The sequence below is a fragment of the Argiope bruennichi genome, chromosome X2 (assembly GCF_947563725.1).
Source record: "Argiope bruennichi chromosome X2, qqArgBrue1.1, whole genome shotgun sequence".
NCBI classification, from domain to species: Eukaryota; Metazoa; Arthropoda; class Arachnida; order Araneae; family Araneidae; genus Argiope; species Argiope bruennichi.
In genome coordinates this window covers 120,255,423-120,269,243 of record NC_079163.1, presented here as the reverse complement: position 1 = coordinate 120,269,243, position 13,821 = coordinate 120,255,423, and the positions used below count along the sequence as shown (strand labels likewise).

Genomic DNA, 13,821 nt, shown 5'->3' with positions numbered 1-13,821 from the left:
TTTTTTGATATTTATTTTCATTTCAAAACATTTTTCTTTTCCAAGTTTTTATTTTTACATACTTAAAAGGCATCAAATGCCGTACAAATGTTCGTGTTATAATTATCAACTCAATCGTTAAGTCAAATCAAACTGACAATATAGGAGAAGCCATACGATGCATCATCACTTCCAGTTCAATAAACCTGAATGTGTTTCTAAAAGCACCCAAAAGTAAATGACGTATTTACTCCGAATTTAATTTCAAACATCCATAATCGATATTCTGTGAATTAGTTACATTGACTTCCAAGTTTAGAAGCAATACAAAGGCTATTTTGGGATGAACCTCAAGGCCGTGGTTGTCTAGTGATTAAGTTCTCGATTTAGGAGGATTCTATTTTCAAAACTGGAATCTATTGAAAATCCGGAATGTATACGACGAGTCTGGTATACATTAAATCTGAAGAATTACGAGATCCTTTCTAAAATAACTCTCACCTTGTTTCAAAGGATATTAATATAACTAGACATGGGTGTGCCAATCCCTTATACATGGCTGATCCTTGGTGTAGTCGAGTTTCCTGTCTGAAGCTCCTCTGTTACCGAAAACGATGCAATTTTATTTGTAATAAAACTCTATATTTGAAACGAAAGATTTTTTCTATCACTTATTGATATTTCAACCAATAAGTCAAAATGAATGTCCTGTTTTTAAAGCTTAACAGCGCAACAAGTGATTGCTATATTTATTTGAAAGATATATACTTCAAGAAGTAATTTCAAATTTTAAATGCAAGTATTGCAAATGCGAATATACGCTTCTTTCGTTACACGACATATATCAAGTATTTAATGTTATATAATAGTATTTAAGTTTTAGTATTTAATGACATATATAATAGTATTTAATGACATATATAATGAATAGTATTTATTAGTATTTAATGACATATATAATAGTATTTAAGTTTTTGAAAAAATTTCTGTAGCATGTGTTTGTCAATGCTGTGATAGTGGCCATGAAATGGATTTTCAGATCAGTTATGTTTTTTTAGATATAGAGGCCTACAAACAAGATCTACAAACCACCAGAAAAAAGAAAACACACGTGCGATTTGGGAATACTGGCGATAAAATAGAATTTCTTTATCTCTGTCATCTGGCCAACCAAGCCACAGATGTGATTACATTTTATTAAAGTAGGGTCCCCATTTTCAACAACCATTACTGATATGAAATCCGTACAAAGACTGTTTTTGTTAGCAATGACAGAGGCGTTTTACAGAATATTTGGGGAAAAATTGCATTACAGACTTAAAGCATGGCGCGAAACAAAAAGAGCGCGTGCTAAATTTTTGTGATAATTACATTCAGAGTTTTAATATTATCTCTTAAAGTATTAGTCTTCTGAATAAGTACACTAACTATCTATTGCATAACAAAGCTTTAAAATCAGGGCGTACAATCAAAGTCTGTATGTCCGTGTATTATATCATTCGCTGAAGAAGTGATCGCTTGTAACTTTTTACCTACTGTCATCTTAACATGTCATGGAGCATAGTGATTCTCCCATTATGATATCGTTTGGTAACTTACATAGTTAAATAAATAAATACCAGTACTTTTGTGTTTGTTTCTTTGTCTTTATTCTTTCTTTGTGTTGTTGTTTTTCCATTTCTAATGTTTTACTTTTATTATTATTATTCTAGTACCAGTTTTATATTTGAGATCTTTCAATAACCAAGATTTGCACTTCGGCTGTGTAAATTTTGTACAAAGCCTCAATGCGGCCATGTATATCATTTTACTTTGTTTTGTCCTCAGTTGTAGACTTTTTAAATGACTTTTCAAACAGGTTTGACTCACTTTTTCTTCTCACGTTTGTCCGTTCTCACCGAGTGGGAATTCTGATAATTCTGGATGAAGGAGTAGGTAGCGATGTTAAAGTTAAAATATAGACCCTCCTCATTAAGAATTCTTAAATCTTTTGGGAACTATTACTGAATTCTGTAAAAGAATTTTCGATGAAAATTCTCGTACAGAAATGAAGAATGAAAATGAAAATCTCATGATGAAGAATACATATAGCAGGTTCTAAATAGTTCTCCTTTGAATATCTGATTTGAGTATTGAGTGTATCATTAAAAACTGTTAGTGTGGTCAAACTGTACTTTAACATTGAAGAAGCACATAACAGCAAACTTATTGGTTTAAGTTGATGAGCTGAACCTATCCAAACTAGGCCTCTACATTTACACCAAATATGTTACCGGATAGGAGGAGGAGGTTGAAAGCTAAACACCGATTGTTTGCGTTTAAATAAAAAAAACTATTAATCTTAAAAGAAAAGCTTATATTAAAAAGTTGGAGGTATTAAATGTATCTATAAAATGAGTTATAATTTTAGATAACTTTATTAAACTAGGAATAAATTCTTACAATTACAATTTTGAAAAATATTTTTCGTATCTTTTATTTGACGGAAATTAGTCTTAAGCGTGTCTTAAATAGAAGAAAATAACAAGTAAAAATTTCCTGTTCATATCTGCGTTATCTTTTTAAATCAATTTTTTCGGGAAAAACAGAATCATCGAAAAATGTCTAAGAATTTTCTATCGGTACGAATTCGTGGAAAGAAGATGCATTATTCTACGATTTCCAGTGACATTATAATGGTCGATTTTCAAGAAACAAAGCGGTGAAAATTAAATTTCAAGAATAAAAGTAATCTTGCTTTTCGGAGACTGATCCGCAAAAAATATTAAATAATAATGTTCGCGAGCTTAACTGTCTTCGGAAAAGGAATTCGGACTTAACGATGGAGATAAAGTTTTAACTTCAAATTTGATTTCCAAAGCTTTTTTTTTTTCAAAACGACTATTATGATATCATTTGAAGTCGTATAAAAAAACACTTTTAGAATAAGATTTTTTTTATTCTGCGAATTCTTACTAATAGAAATGTACTTATAGACATTCTTTGTCGATCTACTTCTTTTAATTAAGTCGAATTTATCAAAGAAGATATAGATATAAATCTAAAAATTTTACCAGTCATTGCGGAATTCCAAAAATTTCTCTGAAGTGAAAAATATTTTTCCACTTTAAAAAAAATTTTACTACAATTTAATTAAGCTGTTGTTCATTCAAATTTTCATGTAATAGGTTTTTTTAATATATATTACTTTTTAAACATTTTCTCTCAGATTAATAACTTTTTATTTAAACACGAAATATCGATATTTCAATTCCCCTCCCCCACCCCTTCAATCTGCTAACAAATCCGGGAGTAAATTTAAAATCCTATATTAGGTAACCAACTCCACAACTTAAACCAATACAGATGCTGTTCTGTATTTTTTTTTTTTTTTTCATATTTTGACACTTTTCATGATAATACGACTGGACTATAAATACTATCATTTTACTGAAATTTAATGCTGAAAAGATTCTAGAATTTTACAGACTATCTGCTTCTTGTTGCACGACAATCAACAGGTTTTGATAATTACTCACTTATAAAAAGAAATAAATCAGTTAATTTTCCAAAATATTCATATTTAGCTATTTACAATACAGAATAAAAACATTAAAATTATCACAAGCAAGAAATAAAAAAAAATTACAAAAAAATCAAGTTTTAAATAACGATGCTGACTTCAATGTGCCATTGAAATGTTTGGCATGAATCTATAATTTTAAATTTAAAAAGTTAAAAAAAATTAAGAAATTAATTAAAAAAATAATTTAAAAAGTTAACAAATTTAATTTAATTTTAAAAATTAATTTATAAAGTTAATTTAAATTTAATTAATTAAAAAAGTTAATTTGAAATTTAGGCCTCAGAACAACTACTGCATTTTATTTACCACATACAGGTTTACTTTAAAATAACCATAAAAAAAATCTTACTTGAAGTACGTAGCGATTCCTTCCTTCCAGCGGATGTTCCCAGTATGCAGTTGACAGCTTTCACACTAAGAGAAGAAAAAAGGATACTCTTACCTTTATGATTAAGTTCCAATTCCTTCTTTGAAGTTTTTTTAAATATGTATTTTAAACTATATCAATTCCATAAACTTAACTTCAATATAATATATATGCCTATAATCTAGAAATATTTAAATTCTTTTAATCTGCATTTAAATTACTAATTTCTAAACATATAACAATTTCGAAAATGATCAATAAAAGTTATCAAAAAAGATATGAGAAATAAAAGTATTTTCATTGCTTTCGATTTTTATAGAAGAAATCAAACTTACTTCCCCATTTAACATCTGGATTGAAGGATTTTGAATGACATATTGCGTATTCAATTGCAATCTCAAAGATATATAAAATAGCAAAAATTTATGAAAACTAAGAGATTTCGATTAGATTCGAAAACCGGGTAACTAAGATTGAGACTGAAATAAAATTTCGGTATAAAAATATAATGATGAAAATTTTAATGAAGTTTTACTTCCCTTCGTTGTGATTCAGAATAGCACTTCATAATCTATAAGGAGGACAGGAACACAAGATCAAGGCATAAATATACAGAAAATTCGTAACGAGCTATCATAAAACATTGAAGCAGCATGCTGTTTCCAGGGGGGCTGGTGATTTTTTCCCCATAGCGGTTTTCAAACTCCTTTTCAAGTAGATGATGTTTCAAGATAACGTAGTCATTGCACATAATTGATTTCTAAACAGTTTTCGAAACCCACAAGCAACAAAGCAAAATAGGTGCATTAACATTTACATTCAAATAATTTCAACTCATTTTGAATTTACATATTCATTTAATATGGAAACACTTGGAGGGTCCTTAATTAAACTTTATAAAAACAAGCATATAAAGATCAATTTCTCAATCTAAAAAGTTATTTGTTAAAGCATGAGATCGCCTTTGTGAATTCTTCCGATTTACTGTTTATTTTGCTTCAAACTGCGCTCACTTAGAATAAGTACAAATTTTTGCATCAATTACTTTTTCATTACTATGGTAGATATTTAAATCATTATTTAGAGTGACTACAGAAAATAATTAAATTATATAATCATCAAAATTATTATTAAATTTTGAAGAATTGATCAACCTGAAGAATTTCTAAGGAATAAAAAATTAAAAGGACATTTCAATCACAACGGAAATGTCCGATTTAAAAAAAAATTATTTTGCGAAAAAAAATTAAGATATAAAATTACAACAACTTATAAGCAAATTATAATCTAATTACTAAATTGACATCTTGATTTAATCAAATCCTAAAATCTAGCTACATGATAAAATATTGACGTTACTTATATCAATACGGCAGAGTAAAATGAGTGAAATTATTGAGCATCTGGATTCCAGCAAACTATAAATGTTGCAGATAAATATTTTATACTCATCTCTAATCGCGATTCAAACAAACTCACAGATACTTAAAAAATTTAGAATTCTATTTTATTGAAACAATGAAAAAAACTCTGAATCAGATTATTTTGCGTAAAGGAAAAAAATAGGCACTTGCTGTTGTATCACAAGTATAAGGCATTTGAAAAATCAGATCTTTGATATGTCGAATCAGCAAGTCGTTCTACATTTGAATTCACTATACAAGATGATCCAAATTTCATGACGAAACATTAAGTGGATAATAGAACGCATTGAATCCAACAATATTGTGCATAGAACATGGAATCTCAAACGCAACCTAGGGTCGGAAATCGGGCACAATCCTGTTAGATGCAATCATTGAAATAATGTGTCCAGAATTCTAGGACTCCCAATATTATTATGATTGCATCTAATAACGTCTGTTTCCGATTCATGACTCCACTTCCGACTATATCTTCTTTGAGAATATTGCAGTATTTGGTGTATTCTGCCATTTCCTAATTCTTGAATTCGGGGTTCTGAACTTTGTGTTTCCCATCAGGATATACATGTGAAATTGATATAAAACAATACTCTATTACCTACAAAAAAATTACAATTTTCTGTTTTGTTTTTCATTTCAATTACTATTGCTATAAACGATGCATAATCGATTACAGAATGCCCTTCGAAAGGATCTTGAATGAAAGAGCTAAACAATGCACTCATGCGGCGCTGTTAGTCGGTTAATCCTAGATCTGTGCATAGGTTTTTTTTATGTGTGTTGGAAGATTATCTATTTTCTACGGCTTCCCACGATTTTTCTGGTCGAGTAGTTCATCTGATACAATTATAGGATACTATAAAAACGACGTATATAAATAGGAGTCCACTTTGCTGCAAAAATGTTTGATTCTATTCAAAATTCAGAGTTATAATGAGTTTAACGAAGTTTTGTATCTAGAATGAATCTATAATAGATATTTCAGCACTTCAAAGTCAGGAAAAGAATACAAAGCTAATGTGATAAGATCAAATCAGTTTTATGCATGCAGCGACAGTGAATAGCTACAGCCTACTTTGAAGCCATAATTCTCCACATGCCATTTTTTAAACTCGCTATTCTAATGCAATTTTCCCAAATAGATTCAAATACTGCTGGAACAAAGACAATTTTTTTTCATGTGCTATGATGTAATAATATTAACTTAATTCAACTCTATACATTAAGAGAAAAGGCTACGATATCCTGCGGAAATAGCAAAATATAACAGAAAATATATTACTCTTTATGCAGCGTGTATCGCGAGATACATAGCTGGAAGGTTAACTCGAAAAGAATAAAAGTTAGACTGAATTCGTAACTGCTCTTGATACTGGGTCGAGGACAAAATTTATCCTCATTTTTTGGATAGATAAATGTTTCGTCATATTTTAGTTATAGATGTCGAATTGGAAAAACCAACACAGTTTGAAAGATCCAATTTCATAAATCAAATGATATTAGTTTCTTTTAGAAGTGGTTGACCTTCTAAAATAAACGAAAATAAAGTCAAAATTCCATATATTTTAACCCTTAGCACTCGGATGTTTCCTTTCAACCACCATTCAAGACAGTGTATCATTTTGGCGTTTTATTATTATTATTATTATTAAATTTTGATTGGTAAAGATTGGTGAAAAGTTCAGAGTGGTAAGAAAATGTAGTTTAATTTTTCCGGAGAAATTCAGCTTAAAAACTGTATATACGTATGTAGGTGCAATAAACAAGTATTCCTTGTATTTGGTAAATAATTATGCATCGAATTACTCTTCCGAGTTCAAGGTTAAAATTCAGTATGACAGAGAAGTTAAACTTCAGTATGGGAAGAATTTGATGCAAACTGGTACAAAAACTGCTGCTGCATTTAATGCTTATGAACATGGTGCATCTGGATTAAAAACAGTTCAAAACTGGTTCAAATATTTTCATTCTGAAAGTTTTAACATCAATTTTACTACTTAATCTTATTATTTCTCTTTCTAATCAATTGATTTATAGAATAACCCATAAATTAAATTAATTTATAGATTAATTGAATTTTTTAGAATCACATACATTTCTGTACTTATGGTACATTTCTGATTTAAGCATACACTATCTTTTTAGATACACAAGAAAAGACAAAAAGAACATAATCCATCAACCCTATTCTCTTTTTTAAAGTGCTCGATAGTTTCAAAAAAATAAATTCATAAAAGTAGTTTTAAAAAATTAATTCATAAAAGTGCATGCATAATAATGTAGTTTACAAGGGTAGATGATATAGGATTCGTGAAATTTTGCAAGACAATGAAAACCAATATTATACGATTCATACCCACAACTGTGTTAAAATGGATTATAAGGGTTAGAATCTAGGCAGAATTCTGTTATCAGAGTTATAAGTCCAAATTTTCATAGCAAACATAAGGACCAATATAGCTTATAAATTAAATCAATAATTCTGTTATATCTATAAATACGAATAAATAATTCAATGAAGTGCAACTTGTGAAATAATTTAGCAGAGATTTTTCATTTGAGACATACAGCACTTCCTTCTTCAACTCAAATTTTGCGTCGCTTCAAACTGAAAATTGTCGATTTTTAATTACCAGAAAATTTGAACACATACAAGTTAAAGAGGAGAGTTTCATTTAAAGCATCAGTACCGGGATTATTATTCTTTTAATACATCTTAAATCTAATTAATTCTTTAAACATAATTTTCTGTTAGAAGAGTTTTCAAATTTGTTGTTTTTTTTCTTACGGCGCTTGCCACGGACAAGCCCGCTGTTACGAAGACAGCGAAGACATTCGCTTGCACAACCCCTTTTTACAGGAGGGCACATTCACGCAATTCACAGATAGAACAGAGGAAGAACAACCATACCCGAACCGGGACTCGAACCCGGGACGCCCAGGTCACGGGGAAGACGCGCTACCCCTATGCCAGGACGCCGGCTTTAAAGTTTAAACTGTGGAGGATATCAAAACCAATGCATGAAGGATAATTTAAAATCATAATTTCTCACAAAAATGCTTATGAAGCTAGATATGCAATTTCACTGAAATGACATAAAAAAAGTAATTTTTTATACTTCTCGATTAATCCTCAAACCGGAACACCTTTTAAATACCCATTTATTTGGCATTACTTTAGTAATGAAAATGATCGGTCTTACGGTCAGAGGGTTAAAATTCTCACTTTCTGCTTCTAACTATAGTCTAGAATCCACCAGCAGCCCTTACTATCTGTTAAAATATTGTCTAAATTTCCAGTTTTCATGGTTAACTAGAAGTCAAAACTAAACATTATAAAAAAAATTACTTAAGTTGTTTTTGCAAGTTAAATATATATCACCATATTCAAAGCCATTTACATATAAAAAAAAACTCTTCCGAGAACGGGCACTATTAAATTGATTCGGGAAGCTGAAAGATGATTTAAAAGATAGGTAAATTCTAAAACCTCTCGAAACAAAATTTCAGAAAAATGTTTCATATGAGTAAAAATGATTAAAATATAAAGAGGCTTTCGGATATTTAAGAAATACTTGAAGATGAGATTTTAACTCGCGGTATAGGAAAATGTTGAAATTGAGTAAGTCTCTTATATTCAATACAATACACAGATATAAGAAAGCAAATAATATTAAGGATAAATCAAGGATTTCCAAGAATTCTACTCAATACAATACACAGATATAAGAAAGCAAATAATATTAAAGATAAATCAAGGATTTCCGAGAAATTTTAGTGAAAGTGATTATCTGTGGGTTCAAAAAAATAATGTTGTAACTACATCAAAGATTTCCAAGAAATAAATGAAACTCCAGAGTGGTGGATTGCGAAAACAGCTAACATTAATCGGAGAATAAGGAATTCCGAAACAGAAATAAAATTTTTAAAATCAATAAATCCTCAGACTTTTAGAAACATTTTAAGGAACAATAATTTTTGTGGGAAAATATCAAGACGAAGGCTTTACGTTAGGAGAACAAACATTAGATGAAGCTTAATATAAGAAGCTTTTGAGAAATGGAATTGTCGCGTTAAGAAAGCAAACAAAATATTTTTCGAATAGAAAACGTAAAGTTTGGGATTATTTGTAACAAAAAAATTAGATACCTCTACATCTTTAGCAAACAGTGAGTTCAGAAAATATTTAGTTGAAGAATACGATAAAACATATCTATTATTTTATACCAGGTTGATAAATTTATATCAAATCGTTTGCAAGAGGTCATAAAATGTGACTGTAGCCAAATAAAATATACATTATTTCTTTTATGATTAATTTCTTTATTTACTGAATAGTGTTCGAATATTTTTGGGTGCATTTTTGGCATGATTATTTTTTCTTTAAATTTTAGCAAAAATTGTATTCAAAGTTGCATTATATTTGAGTTATCATTTTTTTTTATTTAGTGAAGTGTGATAATTTATTCACTTTGCTTCGTTTCTATACATTGTATTAATATTAAATCTTATAAACCTGAATTGTGTCCTAATGTTTTTTAGATACTTCATCTGTATATGTCCTTAATGATCGTCAGTGAATTATTTTATGATCTTTTTATAATCTTTAATTCACATATAATTTACTCCTGTAAAATGTATTCAATTTTTTAAAAAATGATTATCATTTGATAATAATTATACCATTTATTTTAAAGTTTTATTGTGCAATTGTTGTAATCATAACGCTCATAATGTTTTCTTGTTGAAATTACTTATTTCCTACAATTTTTTTAAAAATTATCAAACATTTTTAAATTATAGTTAATAACTCTTTATTTATTAAAATGATTTATTGTTTATTTTTAAAAAATTCCATAAAATATTTGAGATATTTGAGGATTATATATAATTTTTATATAGAATTATATTACCTTTGAACTATTTCATTTTAGTTAGTAAGTTTGAAAAGCTATAATTCGATACGTGTACGAAGCACCGACAGAACATTGAAGAATTGAAAAATTAAATTTAGAAAAACATTATTTTCAATCTTATATTGATATAATATAAAATGCTTTTTAATCTTTTAGAGTTAAAAAAATAACTAGATGCATAATTATGAGCATACCAATGCAAATATTCAAATTAGTACGATAAGCTCGCTTCGCACTGAATGATTTGGTCCGGCCAGTTTTCGGCCGTGGAGACGACATTATCGAATCGATCGGGCTGAGAAAAGGAATCTTTCGAACAGTGTGAAAGGGCCCATTCACATCTTCAGTTTACCACCTCTCAGCCGATCGAAACCATCTGGTGTGGAACGGGTCTTATGGCAGGCAAATTATAGTTCATAATAGATTTATTGCCTAGGCATTAATTTACATTTTTTGTTAAAATGCATTTTTTAAGTTATTTGAATTATCTCAAGAATTCCGAAACAAAGTAACACCAAATTTGGCATTTCAAGCTTATCATCGGACTGTAAATGGTTAAAAAAATGGATTTTCTCTAGGAATATTAGAGTTGCGAAAACTTTCACAGCACGGCTCTTTCAAATATTGCAAAATAATCTCTAAATTGAAAATATTCGTTTCAAATGTGTCAAACTATACATAATTAATTTTGCTTGTATCTCACCAATTAATGCTTCACTTGCCTTTTTCCAGAGCCTTAAGATGTTGCTAATTCAAGCGTTTTGAATTTGAATTTTTATTCAGGCCTCTGTAATTTCCTATTTACATAATATTAAAATACCATCTCTAATTCAAATTTATTTTGATTAATACGAAATCAAAACTAAAAACTACAAAACATATTTTCTTTTTAATTTTCTCGATGATTAAAATAATTCAACAGTTCCTTTTTATCCACAGTGATTGTTTCAGAATAATGATTTAAGGTCTCTAATATTCTCGAGCTTTCTACTGTTTTAAAATGAATTCAATATGAAAAGGCAGGCACTTAAAAGATCTTATTTTTTTAAAGTTTAATTCCGTTAGTTTTTAATTATATAGTTTATATTGAAGTTTTGTTACACAATTACATTCAAAATGCTATCTATCGTTTATTAAAGTAATTTACTTTTTAAAAATTATTAAAGAATATTTATATTTATTATTACTTATTATTAAAATTATTTGCTACTTAATTATGTTTAATTAGTTAGATTTGCTACATATTAAAAATAAATCATTTTTTGTTAAAAAAAAGTGCCATTTTCTTTTGTTGTATTTATTTTTAGACCAAATCTTTGTTATAATTCAATTTTTGTATAAATAGAACTTTTAATGTGATCCTATCAGCTACTAATGAATAAGTTCCGCAGTATCTAATGCATATCAGAATACGAAAAAAATTCAGAGAGAAAACTAAATCGCGAACATCTCTCTCGGCTGAAATGAAAAACAAAAAATTAGGAAGCCGTGACAGCAGCATATTCACACTGAAAGGGTTAGAATGACTAGTCTAAGAACACCTAGAGGTCAGATCATGGTAACGTCTCTCAAGGGCAAATCCAGACGACTAAGTATAACACTATGTAATTCTATCGATTGGACACTCTCGGCGACAGCTACAACATAAAACTGCGTAAGCTGGATTAATGTCATTGAAAAGACAATAATCATGTTTTAAAAAGCATAAAACTAATTAAAAAGAAAATATGGAATTTTAAGTTACGAAAGAATTTTACGTCATTCAGTCTTATAAAATCTTAAGTTTTTTTTTTTTTCCTTTTTGCGTTTACTTTAATTTATATCTATTTAAAATTAATGAGTTGTATTTTAATACCTTCCTGTTTGCTTTATTTTCGTCGTTTTTTTTTTTTTTTAACTTTTTTACTGCTATAAAAAAAGATCACTGTTAGAAAACAACTTTTACATAGTTTATTATTTAAAATTAATAAACTATAATTGAACCCCTTGCTTTTGCTTTATTTTCATTGTTAGTTTTTTTTTTTTTTTTTCATTGCTATAGAAGGATCGTTTTACGGAGCAATTTAGTCTTGATTATCTTTATTTTTGTTGCTTGTTTTCTTTCTTTATTTTTTACTGCTATAGAGGGATCATTGTTAAAAAGCAGCTTTTACAGAGTAAAAGAGTCTTGCAACGAATGAGGAAGGAGAAAAAGCACGGTGTGTTCAAAAATGGCGCCAAATTTAGCATAGCATAAACGTTTCGAGAGTTTCTAGATATTTCAGAAATTTCTTACTGTTAAGCAATTACAATTTCTTTCCCTCATTTGTCAAAAGGAACCGCTTCATTCCTGCTGCTCTCAAGTAGAAGCATGTTTTTGTAGAATCATTGATTTGTTAGGAATAACTAAGAACCAATCAAATTTCAACATATTACTGACAGTTTTTCGGCAGTGTTAGTTAATAACCTTAAGACGTTATAACAGCTATTGTGAAAAAAATAGTAAATAAAACAATAATGATTTTTTTATCATACTATTTTTATTTTCTTCTTATTGCGATCAGTACTTAAAATATTTGTATTGTTAATGCTTTGATACAGTGATCGTGAAACTTTTTTCTTCATTTTCATTATTCTAATACGCTTCATATCAAACAAATACATTTCAAATTTTATGGAAGGTAAACAGAAATTTCAAAATATATTTAAACTGAAGTTTCAGAATCATTATTTATTTCTTAAAACAAATGTAACGGTTTTAGGACATTAAAGCACATAAAACTTCAGTTTTAATTTTGAAAATCTTATACGCTTTTACTAACTTATGTGAATTGTTTTCTTATTTGTCGACTCACTAGTGAAAAAAATTTTATTTTAAATAACTAATTAGGTCGAAAAATTCTTATTTACTGAACTACGACAAAAAATTGAATTGATTAAAATGAAGATTTATGCACTTACAAATTTATAAAATAAAGAAATTTAAAAATTGTATTTTAATTGACCATTTAAAATCAAAATTGATTTTTAACTGTTTGCAAACATGTATAATAACAGTTTGCAAACATTAAGGTACTCTAAATTTAGAATTTTATTTTTAACTGTGGAAATCTTTTACTATTCTTAAAAGAGCGAATTTTATTTGTTTCTTTTATTGAAGATGACATTAAATCTGTATCATCTTCTGATCCTGAGGTGTAAAAGTTAAAGAAATTCGAATTTCTTTTCTATTTTTAAAATTTTACTTTAATTATCTAGTAAAAATGGTAAGCGTACAAAACATGAATATAATAATGTCGCAATGCGAATGCATATAAATGCAATAACAATAATGAAATAAAAAATATTGTTATGTAACATTTTTTTAAAAACTGTTAAAATTGGAAGAAACATTGCACAGAAAAAAAATTGATATAAATAAACAGTTTTTTTTTTAACTTTAAAGTGGTGTAAAAATAGTTTTTTTGCAATAGTGTGTTTCAAAACTATGAAGAAAAGCCGTTTAACCTCTAATCCATTTTTAATTAAAAATCCAATGAAAATTTTGAAAAATTCTCTCTTAATATTCTTCCAAATTGTTCTTTTACTTAT

General features: G+C 28.2%; 2 protein-coding genes across 3 annotated transcripts in view; one reads left to right on the top strand and one right to left on the bottom strand.

The window, feature by feature from the left end:
- The window catches only part of LOC129960360 (uracil-DNA glycosylase-like), a 148,891-nt gene that overhangs the window by 50,728 nt on the left and 84,342 nt on the right, over window positions 1-13,821 (top strand). The window lies entirely within an intron of this gene.
- Window positions 1-13,821, bottom strand: part of LOC129960359 (uncharacterized) — a 163,211-nt gene that overhangs the window by 130,109 nt on the left and 19,281 nt on the right. Inside the window, exon 2 of one of the 2 annotated variants that reach the window (XM_056073760.1) lies at window positions 3,894-3,958. The exons of the other annotated variant lie outside the window; for it this stretch is intronic. The gene's annotated coding sequence lies outside the window, so the exon portion shown is untranslated. The remainder of the gene's footprint in view (window positions 1-3,893; window positions 3,959-13,821) is intronic. 2 annotated transcript variants of the gene reach the window in all.